Consider the following 16,626-nt stretch of genomic DNA (forward strand, 5'->3'; position numbering starts at 1 on the left):
CTGCATTATTTATGATTCTGTTGAATGTTTCCATGCATACATTATTTCCTAATGAAAACATGCAGTAAATTTTAAGCTCACTGTCTTGGAATTCCCTCATTTTGTCATATGATTCCTCAGAGTGTGGTGTACATCTCACCACTAAACCAGAGTGCTCAAACCTTTTCATGCTCATAGTTGTTGGGAACCTGTGTTGGATAATGTTGTGGATGTTTCCCCTGCCACCAGTTTGCAAATATAGAAAATGAAGGGTGGCAACCCCAAACATGGAAAAGTAGCATTAGTAAAGCAACGGCGCACGTGATCTCCAATGTCGTCATGTTGGCATTTCAAACTCATTTTTATGACTGTGTCTGTACCCTTTCTACTATCTCTTCTCTTTTCTGTTCTTCTCCCCTGGTTTCTCTCTTTATATTTCAAGTCTGCTTAATCCTCTTCTCCTCCCGTGACATTACTTTCTTTCTGTACACATTATCCAGCCAAAGTCTGTCTTCCTCTCAACTTCTGCTGACTATAGTTTCTCTTTCTTAAACAAAGAAGATTCACTCTCTAACTTTCTTAGGGACACACATTTTCTGAAAGCATTTCCATAATTTCTGATATCTAAAGAGAGGTGTGGATCCTACCTTTCCAGTGGTTAACCTGAACCTTTTGTGTAAGTAACTGGGAATAATGAATTTAATATATTTTGCAGAAACAGGCAACACTGGAAATCTTCAGTAAATGCTTTCTGTGGGTCATCACAGACTGGTATAACTGCAACAAAATATTTATTTATTTGTTTATTTTTCAAAATAGAATGCAATTTCTATTTTCTATGTCAGATTATACCTCAGGTCTTCACTTCTTTCAAATATCAATAATGTATTCTGCAAGTTTTCTGTATCGCTTTTATTTCTTCTCTATAAATTGCCCATGCAATTGCATTGAAATAATGAAGAATAACTTTTGGTATATTAAGCTATATTTCTATCAACTTAGAAAAGGAAGAAAACTAAATTTATTAAAGGTATGTTATATAGTGCAAATAAGCTATATATATATATTATTTTATAATGAAAGAAAACATCTTGAAAATGGTTACATCTATAATTAATCAAAAATGATGCTTACATACCTGAATCTAAAAAAAAAATTGAAAAGATACAATTTTGTTTTAAATTAGTCAGTTTAAACAAATATAATTCAGGAAAGAAGAAAAAGGCAAAAATATCTTAATGAAATTACTACAAGTACAGTACTGCATATTTTAGCTCTTCTTTAAGACCTGTTAACTACTGACTTGATTTCCACAAGTCCTGGATATTCCTGTCCTAACTGAAGGATGGTTCCTATGTCAAAATCAGTCAGACATTGTGTCTTACTGACTAAGATTAAGTAGGCTTGTTAGATGGAGTAGATATGGGTATTTGTTTGAAATATATTTTCTATTTCATATTTAGTAGACATGAAACTATGACCAGACTCTCATCAAAAATACTCTATTTTAGTCTAAGCATATTTAATTAAATATTACATTTTTACAAGCATCACTTGGAAATAGAGTTAATGTCTACCAGTGAGGTAGGTACAATACTTAGAATTTTTTTTCATGTGGATATACTGGGGTAAATAAACAATATCTGGTGGCCAAAAAGAGAAAACAGATTGTGAAAAACTTTCACCTATAAAAAGAAATGTAAAGTCATACTGAACATTAAAGGATGCAATATTATTTGTATATTACTTGCATTTTCCTGCCTGTAAAATATGGATTTTATAAGAATCAACAAAAATATGTATCATAGAGTTTTCCAGTTAGTGAAACTATGCAAAATTTTCACTTCAATATGAATTCTAAAAAATTCTACCTTGATTTTTAACACAAAAATCTCCCTAAAAGCAAAAGAAAAATAGGTCCAACAAAAATTTGAGTGACAGAATCTGAGCGAAAACTATATTACACTTACCATTCAAGAAGTTTGCAGATGATTTCTCTCTGAAGCAACACATATATAAAGGGCGCAAAGATATGACTGTTTGAATCCTTATCTGATGCTTATCTCGGTAAGTTCTTGTGGAGGGTGAAGCCACCAGTTGTGTCATCTGGTGGCTCACTTTGTGTAAGGAGATGCTTATTTAAAAGAGGTAGGTATGCATTCCTCAGTGTGGGAGGAGCAACAGTACTCACCAAGGGATTCTTGAAGCTCTCTTTTTTTACTACATCTGATCCAACCCCATTTCAAATCTGGCTGCAAATGTACCTGCCATACAAGAAGTTTTTTTTCTAATGCAGTATCTTAGAGTAGTTTCAGTTTGTCAGGTAGTCACTGGAGGGTACTTGTTTACCTATTTGCAGTGAACTAATTGCTTTTAATGGAAAATCTAAACATCACTGAAGAGGAAAACTGCCTACTTATGAAACTCACTGTACTAATAAATGTTTCAAAAATTAGAATTACCATATAAAAAGTAGTGGACTGTGATCGATTCCTAATGCAATAGGGAGCAGTGTAAGAATTGCATACACTTTCTCTTTGAAATATAAATCTTACTTTGTCTTCTGCACTTTTTGTTTGTTTTCAAAGTGCCACAATGTTGTTCAGCTCATTTGAACTAATTCTCAGAAGACTGCTTGGTCCTATCTGCATTACACTGAAAGTAAGATTACAGAGTTCTCTGACGCTGGAATAGTTACTGTGGTCAACATTTTGATAAAGAACAAATTTTCCTTGTACTAGCACCTATCAATTATGTTGTCTTATCACATATACTGGAATACATAATTGTGCAGTCTGGGGAAAATAGCTCATATACTTCAAGCAGTACCACAAATGTAAGTTCTGTGATATTTCATATTCTTTCAGAATCCATAAGCCTTGCTTGTTCTCAAACAAGGGATTGAGTTGTGGTTCACAGAGTAACATTTTCAAGCTTTTCTATCATTTTGATCACATAGAAGCTGGACAGCAACAAAATATTTAGAATAAAACACTTATTCTAAATTTAAATAAAGTCTTATTTAAATTTATATTCAGATAAAGAAATTTAGAAAAGCCTTCTAAATTGACATTGGGAAAGGATGACTAGGGCTTTTGATTCTGCAGCTCATCTTTGCCCAGCCTGCTAAAACCCACCAAGCACTCTAACTCAGTCATGCAAGCACTGATTTTGACCAGATTCCTTAGTGACTTGAGGATACAGATGAAGCTTCCTAACCTCTCACCAGTCAAGAAACGTGGACATTTCTCCCTACAAAAGTTGTCTACCATCACTATATAATTCTATTTATCTGTCTCTTTGGAGATGGAGTCTCTATCTCAGTAAATAGAAAGTAGATATGAACATAAAAATAGTTTAAGTGTTAGTTGAAGCTTTACAGCACCAGATTAGCTTTAGAAACATGAAACTGAGAAAGAATGGTCTTGACAGACTTTGTGAATTTACCAGTGCAGTTTGTTTTCCAGTGCTGCTGAAATTGAAGCATGAAATTTGTTGTGTTAATGGGCCGTTGTTACAGCAAATCTAGAGATTACAGTGCACCGTTCTATTAATGCGGACCTGGTTGGAATTTTGTGAATATTGAATATTGTTTCTCAGCTAGAAACCCCAATTTACTCAAAATAAAAACATCAAATCACCGTGACATTTTCTCTGAGGAAACTTTAAAATGAATAGTTTGTAAAAAAGGGATTTTCACTAAATTCAGTCATCTGATAGCCCAAGTGTTCCCACCATATCATTTACCAGGTGAACAGTTTCTGCCTTGAAACCTGTTATGTTTATTGCCTCTGTTTTTTCTCCAATACCTTACTGCTTTCATGATTAGGGATGTTTCTGTAACTCCCAAATTAAATATATTCATGATCTTGGGATGATAATTTCCTCTTGGTCAACTCTGTCTTCTGTTTTAAGCTATTAGTCCCTCTATAGATACCTATACTATGGTATATCTCTCTGTTCTTATTTACTTTGAAGAGGACAATAGTAGCCCTTTACAGCCATGATTTTGTCAGACTCAGCAAACTAAACTTTCATTCATTTTCTTTTCAAAAATTCCAATAGTGTCTTGAGACCTGTTCCTCTTTGTTCTTACAGTTTCCAAATTGGCAGTTTATAGGGTTTATCTTCTGTGAGTATTAAAACAGCAACTATACAATTAACAGCAAGAATTCCAATATACACTAGGACAATTTGAGAACATTTAATGGGACTAATGAACTCATTGTACCCCTTCTGTTGCCCTGAGAGTGTAGTCACACTTTTGACTATCCAGACCTAGACTAGGAGTGTTTCAAACATGTCTCCCTTGTCTCCCTCTCCCTTTTCCTGATGGTCAAATTGATTGCCAGTTTTTCTCATATATGTCCAGGGGTAGAGATGAGATTTACAAATCAAGTATGAGGGCTGAGAACTACTGGGACCCAATCTTCAAGGATATTTAGGTCCCTAATCCCTAGATACCACTCTTAAGGAAAAGCAAGGAAGAGACAGTATAACATGAGGAAGGAAAACCTCCAGGATGCCACTCTGTCAGGCAGAGGAGTACCTAGGCTGCGTACAATGTGGAAATAAATATTACAGCATCTTTTATATACTAAGTCATATAAATATCAAAAGCATTTTTTCAAATTTAAAAGCCAGTAAGTGCTACAAAAAAAAAAAAAAAGAAAAAGAAAAAAGCCCTGCTTAATGAATGGGGTATTAGGTGCTTAAATATTTTTTACCCATTTTTAAGAATTCGGTTTTTAAAACTGACACTAAAGGTTAGGAAGAGTACCTTTGAAAAGTCTACTTTTTTGTCACCGAAGTGACACAAGTTAAGAGAGAGATTGGGATGGAACCAGCAGAGTTCCATAAGTCATGTGTCAGCTGGTGATAATATATACAGAGAGAAGCAGAAAAACACAGCAAAGTGCACCATACGAGACAAAACTATAAGATAGCATTACAGCATCAAAAGCAGCAGAGAAAGCAGCTGAGAATGAAAATTAAAAAAAAAAAAAGAAAAGATATTTTGGTGAAAATATCTTCTACAGATTGGGTAAAGTGTGAAGGATTAGCAGTGTTAAAGTCAAAGGAAAGAATTTATATATGCCATCTAATGAGTACAGCACTGAGATTCATAGATTCACTAAATAAACATTAAAAAAAGTGAATAACAGGATAAACTGAGAGGTATGAGGATATCTTCATATGGTGGTGCTGTGAGGAAGGGAGAGCAGAGAGGAGTTAAGAAAATATTAAAATACTATTCAAGTGTTTTCTTTCTTGAAGGCAAGTTATGCTTTAACGAGATTAATTATAAACTGAAGATGAGAAAAACGATGCACAGTTCATGTTCAGTGACAAAACACATCAGGTACTCAGCACTGTAAAAAGTCAAACGATTTGGAAGGCTCACAATTAGAAGATTTTAATCAGAAATATTGTCTAATTACACCCAGTTGAATACACCCTGGATAATTTGTTCATTTTTCTTCAAATTTTTCCTCTCCTACTGACTTCATTTCTGCTCTCTGGAACACAGGTATTGCACTAGATTTCAAAGCAAGATGGAAGATAATTATTACTAAAATTTTATAGAAAGTATATGAGGGTAAAACCTGTATTAAGTTCAAGATTCGTGTTTGAACTGTGCTATCTTCTCAATGAATGTGTGACCTCCATGAAAAGACTGATTTTTTTAAATATAGAATTTCATTATCACTTCCTTTAATTAAACTATAATAGTTAATGTCACACTGCAAACAGTGCATTACACCCTCGCTTCTTGGATACATATTTACTTAGGGAAAATTCTAATAACTGTGAATGCAGGTGACTTCAATGGGATGACAGTGTGAAACATTATCCAGTGTATTTAAGGCATTAGTATGTATTTTAAAGAATTCTAACATTTTGACAGAACTCCTTCAATACAAATCATTGTGAATCACCTCCTCTGTTATTGCCAAACCAGAAGACACCTTTAAAAAAAAATCAAAATCCTTCATTTCTTCTTGAGTGTGACTTCTGGCATTTATTAGAACATCAAAATTGTTCCAGTAATACAATGGCTGTTCCAGTGTTTGAGTTACTGATTCAGCACCAAGAACATTAGCGTGCTCTGCAGCTTCCCTGGGAAACTGGGATGGCATCAAGCCACTCCTTTCCTAGCACAGGATTCTCAAATACTGGGTACATAAACCCCATGTCCACTGGTTTTTTGCAGTTTCACCAACCCAGAAAGACATAACAGATGTCTTCAATGGAAATGAAAACTGTATCTTTGATTTCAAAAATAAAGAGACTAAAGCAACTAAGCCTCATTCTTCAATTCTGTAGCTATTAGTACTTGACAAATAGTAGGCTTTTTCCCAAAAGTCAGTGCTAAAAATGTATGCACTATTATGAATTTCTTTTCCTATTATGTCTAATCCGCTTGTGTGATTTCCCTGAGTGTATTATATTGACCCTCAGACAGATTCTGCATTTATATTCAGGAATTAAAAGTAGCAATCAGCATAGTCTGATTTATCTATCTTCTTTCCAGATTTGCTCCGTTTCATGTAAGAAACTTATATATAAAAATATGTTTGCATTAACCTGTATGAAATATGATGTGAAAACAGACTTTCAGGAAAGCTTCAGTTGTACTTTCTCTTAAGACTAAGGAGGAATTTTATTAACTTGAGTAATTTCAATATTATTAGCCATTATATTTGCTGTTATCAAAACCTTTATATTTTATGGGAGTGCTTAAAAGGAAAAGCCATGTATTAACATTAATTAATTATTTAGTAATATGTGTTAAAACTGCAGATTTTGTCAACAGTCACTTTTTAGTTGCTGGAAAAATAGTAGGCCCTGTTATAGTACATCCTATTAGTCATTGTCCCTAAAATTACACTGGATTTTTAGGTAAAATAGTTTACTGAAATAACTGAATATCTCTTTCATTTTATCAGAAACTCCATGTAATGACATGTGAATTACACAAAATTAGTAGAGTGTTAAGTTTCTGTCTTTCATAAGTACACGGAGGGCCTCAGGTTATATGTATAATACCAGATATTTCTAAAATGAGAAGAAAAAGTCCAAACCTTATATCAGGGAAGAAGGGAAGAAAAGAGAGAGAGGGAAGAAGGGCTGACAGGCCAAGGGAGAGTGAAGCCGCAGAAGGCAGGAAGGAGAGGGAAGCAGGTCAGAGGGAAGAAAAGGAGAATTCTGGCCACTATTGCTTTTACACTGTCTCTTCCTCTTTGGCAATGAATGAATTGATTCACATATACTTACCATTTTTTATAAATAGCCTGGCAATCCAAACTTTTAGGGTATTTTTGTATCCATAGCAGGAGCCAATTTACTTTATTTCCTGTTAGTACATTTAATGGATCGCCACATGAGTAAATGGTAGGTTTGGGTTAGAAGGGGCCTTAAAGATCACCTAGTTCCAACTCCCCTGCCTTGCGCAGGGACACCTTCCACTAGAGCAGGTTGCTCAAAGCCTCATAAATACTCCATTAAAATGTGCTTTGTAACTGTCTTAGACACTCTGAAATGCTTTACTTGTCAGCTTTCCCCACTGCATTGAGCTTCCAGATGTGTGTTTGGAGTGGCCAGAGTGATTGCATTGCTTTAATTGAGCAACAAATAGGGCGACAGCTGTATGCCAATCAATTGGCTTGCACAGGAAGTCACAAGACACCAGTATGCTTACATCTGGTTGCAGGCAATACCACATCCGTCAGTATGACTCATTCTGTTTAGTGAAGGTCATAAGCCATTTGGAAAACAATTGTTTCCCTGAAAGTATTGCTAAAACTACACCAAGATAATCAGTCACTCCAGCTGAAAATGTCTTGCCATGAAGAATGAAAATACAGGTGAGACCTGCTGAAAAAATAAGAATGTGTTGGAAAGATTTGTAAGATGTTTGTGTCTAAAGGAGTTTCAGATATGCAAGCTGAAAGTCTGAAAATGCTGCATGCCTTTCAAGTGGCTCATAATAACTGAGTTTACAGATGACGGAAAAATGGGGTCTATGACTTCTCCATCATATTTAGGTCATGCCTTGCCTCTGTCAAAAGCTGGCTATCAGACTTGAAAGACTGTCTGCATCTGTCACCTCCATATACCCTATCTGAGGCTGGATGAGGATCTCTGTGATTTATATATTTACACTGGGTCCCTTTTAGTGTTTATAATGTTAGTAGAAACTTAATTATGTGGATCGTGTCAGGATTGTAAATATTAGCTTGGATATTAATAGTAGTCTTACAAACACAGTAAACTGACTTTGTTTACTTCCCTATTCAGTCTAAATTAAAAATTATATTGTTGGAAACAATACAACAAGAAGCAGATGACAGCTGATGAAGTGTTCAGCATACACACACAGTTTCTTTCTGCACTTCACTTAATGACAGAAAAGAAAACCTGACAAGCAATTGCACAAAGCCATCAGTCTGCTTATGCCACTTACACTGAATTGGTGTAAAACAATTATCAACTTTGGGGCAATAAAGCTGATGAACCTCATCAGTTCAGTGGAATGTCTTATTAGTTAGCGAAAGCAGCATAATCATTATAGATTGTTCTTAAGGATTTGACAAACTGAAGGAAAAAGAGGAAATAGAGCAATGTAATTAGAAATTAATAGGAGTAATAGAAGAAAATAACCTCAGTTATGCAGTCCAGTTTCAGGAGTAAAACCTTGACTGTTGTGGAATATCCACTTAGAAAGAACAACATAACATGACAGTCCCTCAGAATTCTTTACAAATAGATCCACTAGCAAGTGAATCTAATAAATTCTCTCTCAGTACTATTTGCCCTAGCAAATGGGTGCAGTGTTTCTATTTTAAATCCATCTTGATTTTGTGCAACATGAAGTCAATACAGGAATTCTGTGGCTGTTACTAGTTCAGAAGAGAAAAAGGTTGGTTCTGTCATAATTGGTGGCCAAAATTCTCACCAGATAATGTGAACTATATTCACTATTGTATTTTTAAATATGTATTTACATATGTGTTTTGACCAGATATTAAAATGTCTCAAGCTTTAGCATCAAAAGCAAAATATTTACACATATGCATTTAAAAATTTATATTTAGGTACATATTTTGCTTTAAAAAATGGGGCCAAGATGTGTGGTATGTTATACAGCTGTATATATCTGACAGTAATCAGCTCCAAACTGTGTGATGGAGTCTTCCATGAAAAAAAAAGGCTATTCTTAAAGTTTCTTAGAAAAGCAGAAAAAAATCTTAATAAGACAAGCCAAATATACAATCCAGATGGACAAGTATTTAATTCTGTAGGAAGAAAGCAGCAGAAAACTGTAGCTGAAACGTTGCTATGACCTGACAGCCCAACAGATGACCAAGGCCTATGGCTACAAAAAGGACTGCATTGGGAAATTTTACCATCAGTGAAGTTGCTGTGCATTAGAGAAGACGTCAGCACAATATGTGAGAAAAAAATCAAGACAAAACGCAGTAATTCTATGCTGAATTATTAATTGGTAGGGTTAGGCTACTGAACAGTAGACGCTTGAGCACAGGGAGACCTGAAACCAGACGATTCAAGTACAGCACAATCTACTGTAGGCAAAATTCAATTATAGTGCAACCAGATTCCACAAGCAATTGCTCTGTGTGCAGAGGCAGAATCCAGATGTTGCAACCATGGCTTCCTGGCCCGGTGCACAATACAGACCCACAGATCTCGCTTCACCTGCCTTACAATCCAGGTCAAAGTAGTATATAACAGGTGGTAAGCATCAAGAGAGAATATAGCTAATTTGAGTCTTTGTAGGTTAGTGATTTTTACTGGTCTTTGCCACAGCAATGTTTTCAGATTATAGTCTAAAAATATATTTTTAAAAATACAATGGCTTCTCAATAGAATTTTTTAAAGTGACTAATTACAGATCTCAGCAGTAACAGACAATTCCTTACCCAATTTGTGCACTGTGCAGTATAGCAATGGAAAATAGGCAAAGTTTTGCTAGCTTATTCTATCTAAAACTGTTTCTTCTATCTATGCCATTTTTTTCTATCTAAAATTTTTATATTTTTGTTTTCAAGCTAAAGCAGCAATACATTTTTGCATAGTGCATTACATACCCATGGCTGGTTTAGGTTGATGAAACTGAAAGTCCTGTGCAGGTTTCCAACTTTGCCATGGATGTCCTGGACTCTGCATTTAAACCTAAACTCTTCTAACATCAGTACTTTAAACAAAAACACTAAAGATAGCAAAATGGATCTGTTGGTTTGGACACCTGCCTGCCATTGACAGGATCCAAGTTCCAGTTGCTATTCCAGTGACTCCCTAGGGTGACAAACACAAGTCATGAGCGTCTCCAAGCTATGCAGGCTTTTAAGACTGTCCATATTTTCTCTTCCTAATCGCTGGCTATGACACTGGCGTATACCCAGATCCACCAAGACACCTGGACCTGAAATCTTTTACCCTGCAGGAGCTATAAACATCTTTCATCTGTGATTGAAGTCCCCAGCTGGCTGATCTTTCTGCATACTTCTTCAGAGGGTGTGTTGTGACTCTTGGATACACAATGATTTTGGTTGCTAGCTCTTAGGATCAGGATTATCTCCCTTGGGTACATAAGTGTGAAACAGAAAGAGAGCTAGTTTTACCGAAAATAAGTGGTTTCAGAAAATTTTGCAAACGTTTCTTTCATTCCCCACTCTTTTAACTGTGCCATGCTGGCCTGAGAGGTAACTGCCACTGCCTCCATGAGAAAGGATTCATGTAAGGATTCATGTAATCCATGTAAGGATTCATTAAAATCCATGGCATCTCTGGAGAGACTTACTGATCTGATGTATGTTCCTGTCTCTTAGCTTAAGTACCCAACACAATATGTGCATGTTGTAGACTTGGATGTATTGTTGTCAGATAATGTAATGCAAATTGTGGTTCTGTGTAGAACTAGAAACACACTGGCCCTTTGAAAGTGGCGCATAGTACATGATGGAGCCTAGAACAGTGGGTACTGCCATCACCATAGGTGCTTGTTGCTGTAGCTGCAGGCAGCAATGCCCAGCAGAAAGGTAGGAAGCCTTGGTCTAACTGAGTTTGTGGTCAGAAAGCCATCACACATGCTTGTTCACGTGTTCAGGAGGATCTGTTCCATGATCTTACCAGGCACTGAGGTATGACTGACTAGTGGGTAGTTCTCAGAGTCATCCTTTTCACCCTTTTAAAAAATGGGCTTGCTGTTTCCGTTTTCCCAGTCGCTGGTGAGGACTTTGCCTGACTGCCACGATTTTTCAAGTATCCTTGGGAGTGGCTTGGCAATATCAACCGATTCTCTCAGGACTCTGGGATGCGTCTCATCAAGTCCCATGGAGTGATACATACTTAGGTTCATCAGGTGGTCTCAGACCTGGTCTTGTCCTAAGATAGGAGGGACTTCATTGTCCCTCCTGCTGCCTTAAGGTCCAGGGTCTTGAAACATGTAGGAAGAGAGATTACCATTGAAAGAAGGCAAAAAATTGTTGAGTTCCTTAGCTTCCTCCATGTTGGTTGTCACAATTTCTGTCTTACTGTTTTCTTTAATCTTCATTCTCTGGCCAATGTACCTGTAGGAACCTTTATTATTCTTTGCATCCCTTGAAAAATTCAGCTCATGACTTACAAGCGGCGTAAAGTTTGAAGCCCAATCCATGAAGACACTTTGTACTTAGCATCACACTGGCTTCAAAGTGAAATGGAGTTAGGGATGGACTTAGCTTTCTAATATTTGGTAGAGCTAGGTCTTTGTCTCATGCATTATTCAGTCAACATAATAAAGAATAAACCACAGAAATTTAGCTATTAACTTTTAAAAATCATTTTTCTGTATTGTCTGGAAAAGAACATTTGAAACACATATTCAAAACACATTCTTACTGCCTTTTCTTCCAGTTTTTTTTATTCTGCATTTCAGAGTAGTTGAGAAATCTAGTTTAATATTACAATGTTTTTCCCATGAGGTAGACTAAGTAATTTTTGGCAATTTAAATGTTGATTCTGAGGTACTGATGTGGGCAAATGTAACATTCATTATACTCTCTGCAGTAACTTGGAAGTAGCTCCAGCTTATATAATCTTGTATAATCGAAAACTTGAATACAACCTAGGACACCATGGCTTGTCATCTTTTATGTATGTTCTATGATTTAGAACAGAATGTCCTTTTCCAGCACTATCACTGGAGATATTCAAGAATCATCTGGATGCAACCCTGAGCAATGTGCTCCAGGATGATCCTGCTGGAGCAGGGAGGTTGGACCAGGTGACCCACTGTGGTCCCTTCCAACCTTATTTATCCTGTGACTCTGTGATTATTGAGACTGAAGCCATGCAAACTTTGGATGGAAAAACACCAAACATAACTTGCAACCAGGATGAACAGGTATTTGTGCAATCTGCTGGCATGTTTAGGTAACTGTCATGAATAACTGTATTAATGCAACTGAAAATGTTTTTAGTGGCAGTGATTATGAAATCTTGAAGCTCCCCACTGTCACCTGCTGTCCCCTTACCCACCATCACAAAACTGTCTGGTCTCTTATGATCTGGGCTGAAAATACTTACATGCATTTCTTATGGGGTCATATGAGAAATATCATGTAAGTGCTTCTTTTTTCCCCATACGTTCTGAAAAATACTTTGGGTTTTTTTCCACTCAATTTGACTTTCTAGTGTAAAGCAAAAAGTCACAAAACTGTTGAATAATGTTTTAATGTTCAGTATTATGACCTAGGATAAACAAAGTGCAAAACTGAAATCAGAGTTAGGCCTTTTGCAGAGTTGAGGTTAAAAAAGCAATTAAAATTAATGAAAAATATGTATTGGGTTAACAATATGTAGGTACTCAATACATGGCACTAGCAATATATATCTCATAATGTTGAGAAAACAAAACAGTCTGGTACTGGTACGGGCCCTTTGAGTGACATAAGAATTTCCTGGATGGTTGGTCGGGTTATGATTGCGCATGGACCCTTCTCTTTGAACGTCTGGTGATACGGACATTGCCATTGCAGGGTGTGATGTACCCAGCTAACAGATAATCTTTCTGGCATTATACACTCCACAGTGTCTAACACAGGCCAGAGTGTTTTCTCTGGTTTGCTATCTCTGCAGCCCTGTTAATAGCGTCAAAGCCCTGTCGTGCGGATAACTGGCAGTGAATTCCATAGGTATGAGGAGCTCTAAACCATCCCACCCTGACCTTCATCTCCACTGTGAAAAGGGCACCCTACTACTGTAGCTACAGGCACTTGAGCAGCCTGCAGAGGACTTATAGTCACTGGTTTTCTAACAACTGCCCTCCAAAGATATGCCTCAGTCTCGCAACTGCTTGTTCTACGACCGTAAGATTTTGTGTCAGGACTTACAAAGAAAATTTGCATTGGGAAATCCAAAAGCAGCAAGGGTATGGGAGAACTCTTTGGTCCTGTGGTTTTCATTCAGCAAATAAAACTCACCTCAGATGCTTCAGTTCCTTCAATCTATGTCATGTCAATGTTGAAATCTGGGAAATAATCAATTCAAGTACGGAGACCACGCCTACTTCAAATGGAAAATATCCCATTTTCATCTGCCAAAAAAAATTCCCAGATTTTGCCATTATAAACAGAAGCTTTTTTGAATTTCTAATTATTAAAAAAAAAAAAAAAAAAAAGCAGCAAATGTAGAAGGCACAATTGAAAAAAAACAAAGCTTTTTATTGTAAAATTAAAATTGGGCTCTAACTACCTGTTCACAAAAATTATTACTTTTTCTTCTCTGTTTCAAACTGGAAAGAAAAAAATCTCCTTAAATCCTTATGGAACTGGAAAAACTTGTTTGAAGTAGCTGAATGCACCATTCCCTTGTAGATGACATGCAAAAAAATTTTAGGAAATGCCTCTGTTTCTTAACCAAAGAAATAAGGAGTGATCAGATGAAAAGAGAAAATGATCAGTCAGAGGAAAACAGAAAATAAACACTCTGTTATAAGCACGAGTGGGAGCAGGACAAAGCAGGACAGTCAGAAAATTGAACTATTTTCTTATCAACCTAATATATTTGGGGAGTTTTCAGCATATCTCAGAAGAAAAAACAAACAAAAAACCAAATGAGAAAACACCTGTTGTTTAATAGTCAGCCTCTAAATGAGAAAGATGTCACTTTTCTAAACATTTCTTCTCATATTTTCTCTCTTATTTATACTTTAAAATGTCTAAATACAGTAATATTTACATTACTGACAGGTGTGATGCACTAATGGGTTATGGTGGAATAAGAAAGGCAGTAAATGTTCCTGTGCTCCTTACACTTTATGTTGTTCTGACATAGCCCATTTGCAGCAGACTGATCTAATCCTTCATCCACATTTGAGTGGAAATGAGGCAGAGCTTACATAAGCAGAGGAAGGAACACAGTGAAAAGATACCACCCTTTAATCTACCTTTCTGTTTAGTTGTTAAATCTCCTTCCATGTTTTCACATCCTTTGAACACTATTATCTTTTTGCAGACCCATTTATGCATTCCAGCACTGCAAAAGCCACATCCATATTAAGTGTACAAGCAGTGTAGTGCAAGTATGGAACAACATTTCTATCCAAATGATCTATACAAGAACTGTCAAACCTTTGGACACAATTTATGTAGACACTGCTGTCAGTGAAAACAGAAAAGCAGAAATACATCTCACAGTATTCACTTATACATGAGGAATGGAGCTGCCATCGCACAGTAAATCTGAGTTCCTAGTACCCATGCTTTTTTTTCCCTCCTCGTCCTTATCGTAGAGAGGAAAACTGAACACTTTTAAGCTGAAGAGAGTGGAGGAAAAAACCAAAATGGCAAGAAAGACATAATGAAATACTACAAAGGAACAAAGCTATGAGTCAAGAGGAGCTGCATATACAAAATCTGTTTCACTGGTTCACAGGGTATCTGCAGTCAATAATGTGTCTGCTCAACCCACATGGAGGTACTCAGAGGTGAGTTTTCAGCTCCCTGAGAACCTGTGAGAGTGGGATGCAATGCCCCAGGTAAGAAAGCCTACCAGAAGACCAGTGGATCTGAAACAATTACTACTTTCTTCTTTAGTCCTAGGGAATCTTTCTCTGAAATGCAGATTAAATCTCAGGCCATTTGTTTGTGTCCAAACCTTCTTTTGTGTCAACAAGCTCCATAAAAGTGCAGTAGTTTTATTGGCTGACAGTCTGATTTTATGAAATGTGCTAACAAAGAAGATATATTTTGAACCACAAATTTAGTCTATAGTTGCATCTAGATAAAAACACACATTACCTCCAACCTAAAGCACTTCAATATTTCTAATGATTTAATTTTTATAGCATCCTCATTCTTAAACAAGGAAGTCTTTCAAAGTGCTTAAGCAGGATGCCTTTCTGTAACTTGATGTCAATGGATCACACACACTAGGATTTGATCAGAGCAAGGTTTGCAATGCACTGAATGCATAAAGCTAAGGAGATGCTGAAACTGAAGACCAGTAAATGAATGACAGAATGACAGAATGACAGAATATTCCCAGCTGGAAGAGATCCACAAGGATCATCAAGAAGTAAAGTTCCCCAGTGCAGATACATTTTCTAGTAGAAAGAATTCTCTGTGCTTCCTTAGGGATTAGGATGAAGTTACTTAAAACCAACTTCGAAATTCTATTGACCTCAATCACTACACTACGACCTCATTCTTTCATGTTTTTGTTGGTTTTGTTTTGTTCTGTTTGTTTTTTAAAGTGCCTTAAATTTTGAGTTATTTCAGTCTCAAGAATGTCAGACTCTCCAGGATAAATTACCTACTGTTACTTGGTTAGAATGCAGTAGGACCTTTAAAAAGGTTCACTAAAATATCTAAGAGTTTCTGAAGAACTCAACATCTTGTTGCTTCATACATCCATGTTGATACTTCTATACTGAATAAGAAGGGAGGAAAACTGTTGTCCAGGGTAAAAGTCAAAAAGGGCAGTATCTACATTCCTGATACTTTCCCACTGGAGTTACAGAGTGGATTTTCCATATAATGTACATGGGGATTAAGCTGTGCTACAAGCATTTCTTCTGACAGAGAGGAGGCAAGGCTGTTATGGAAATTTGCCAGTGGTATAAATACCATTTCCGACTGGATTATTTGTAGAATATTCTGTAGCCTACAAGCTGACTTCTTAGAGAATTAGAAGGAAGTGGTGCAGGTCTACTCAAGAAGAGTAATGGCTTTAAGATGAAAGAAGATATGCTGAATTAGATGTTAGGAAGACATTCATAACTGAGGGTGATGAGGCACTGGAATGGATTGCCCAGAGAAGTTGTGGATGCCATATCCCTGGTAGTGTTCAAGGCCAGGCTGGATGGGGAATTGAGCAACCTGTTTTAATGAAAGTGTCCCTGCCCAGTGTTCCAAGTGCCCTGCCCTTGGAACTAAAGGAACTTTTAAGTCCCTTTAAACACAAACCATTCTACAAATCAGTGATATGCTATGAGGATGTACCATATTGATCCTTCATGGCAAAATGTAGGTGGATAAAACTTAGCTGAAAGAGTCTTCCTCAGCATCTGGGCTCTTTTGCTACTACTTCAGTTTTTGACTGTAGGTCCTAGGCTCTCACAGAATTAGATCCCAGCAGGGG

Source organism: Corvus hawaiiensis, chromosome 26 (genome assembly GCF_020740725.1).
Source record: "Corvus hawaiiensis isolate bCorHaw1 chromosome 26, bCorHaw1.pri.cur, whole genome shotgun sequence".
Lineage (NCBI taxonomy): Eukaryota > Metazoa > Chordata > Aves > Passeriformes > Corvidae > Corvus > Corvus hawaiiensis.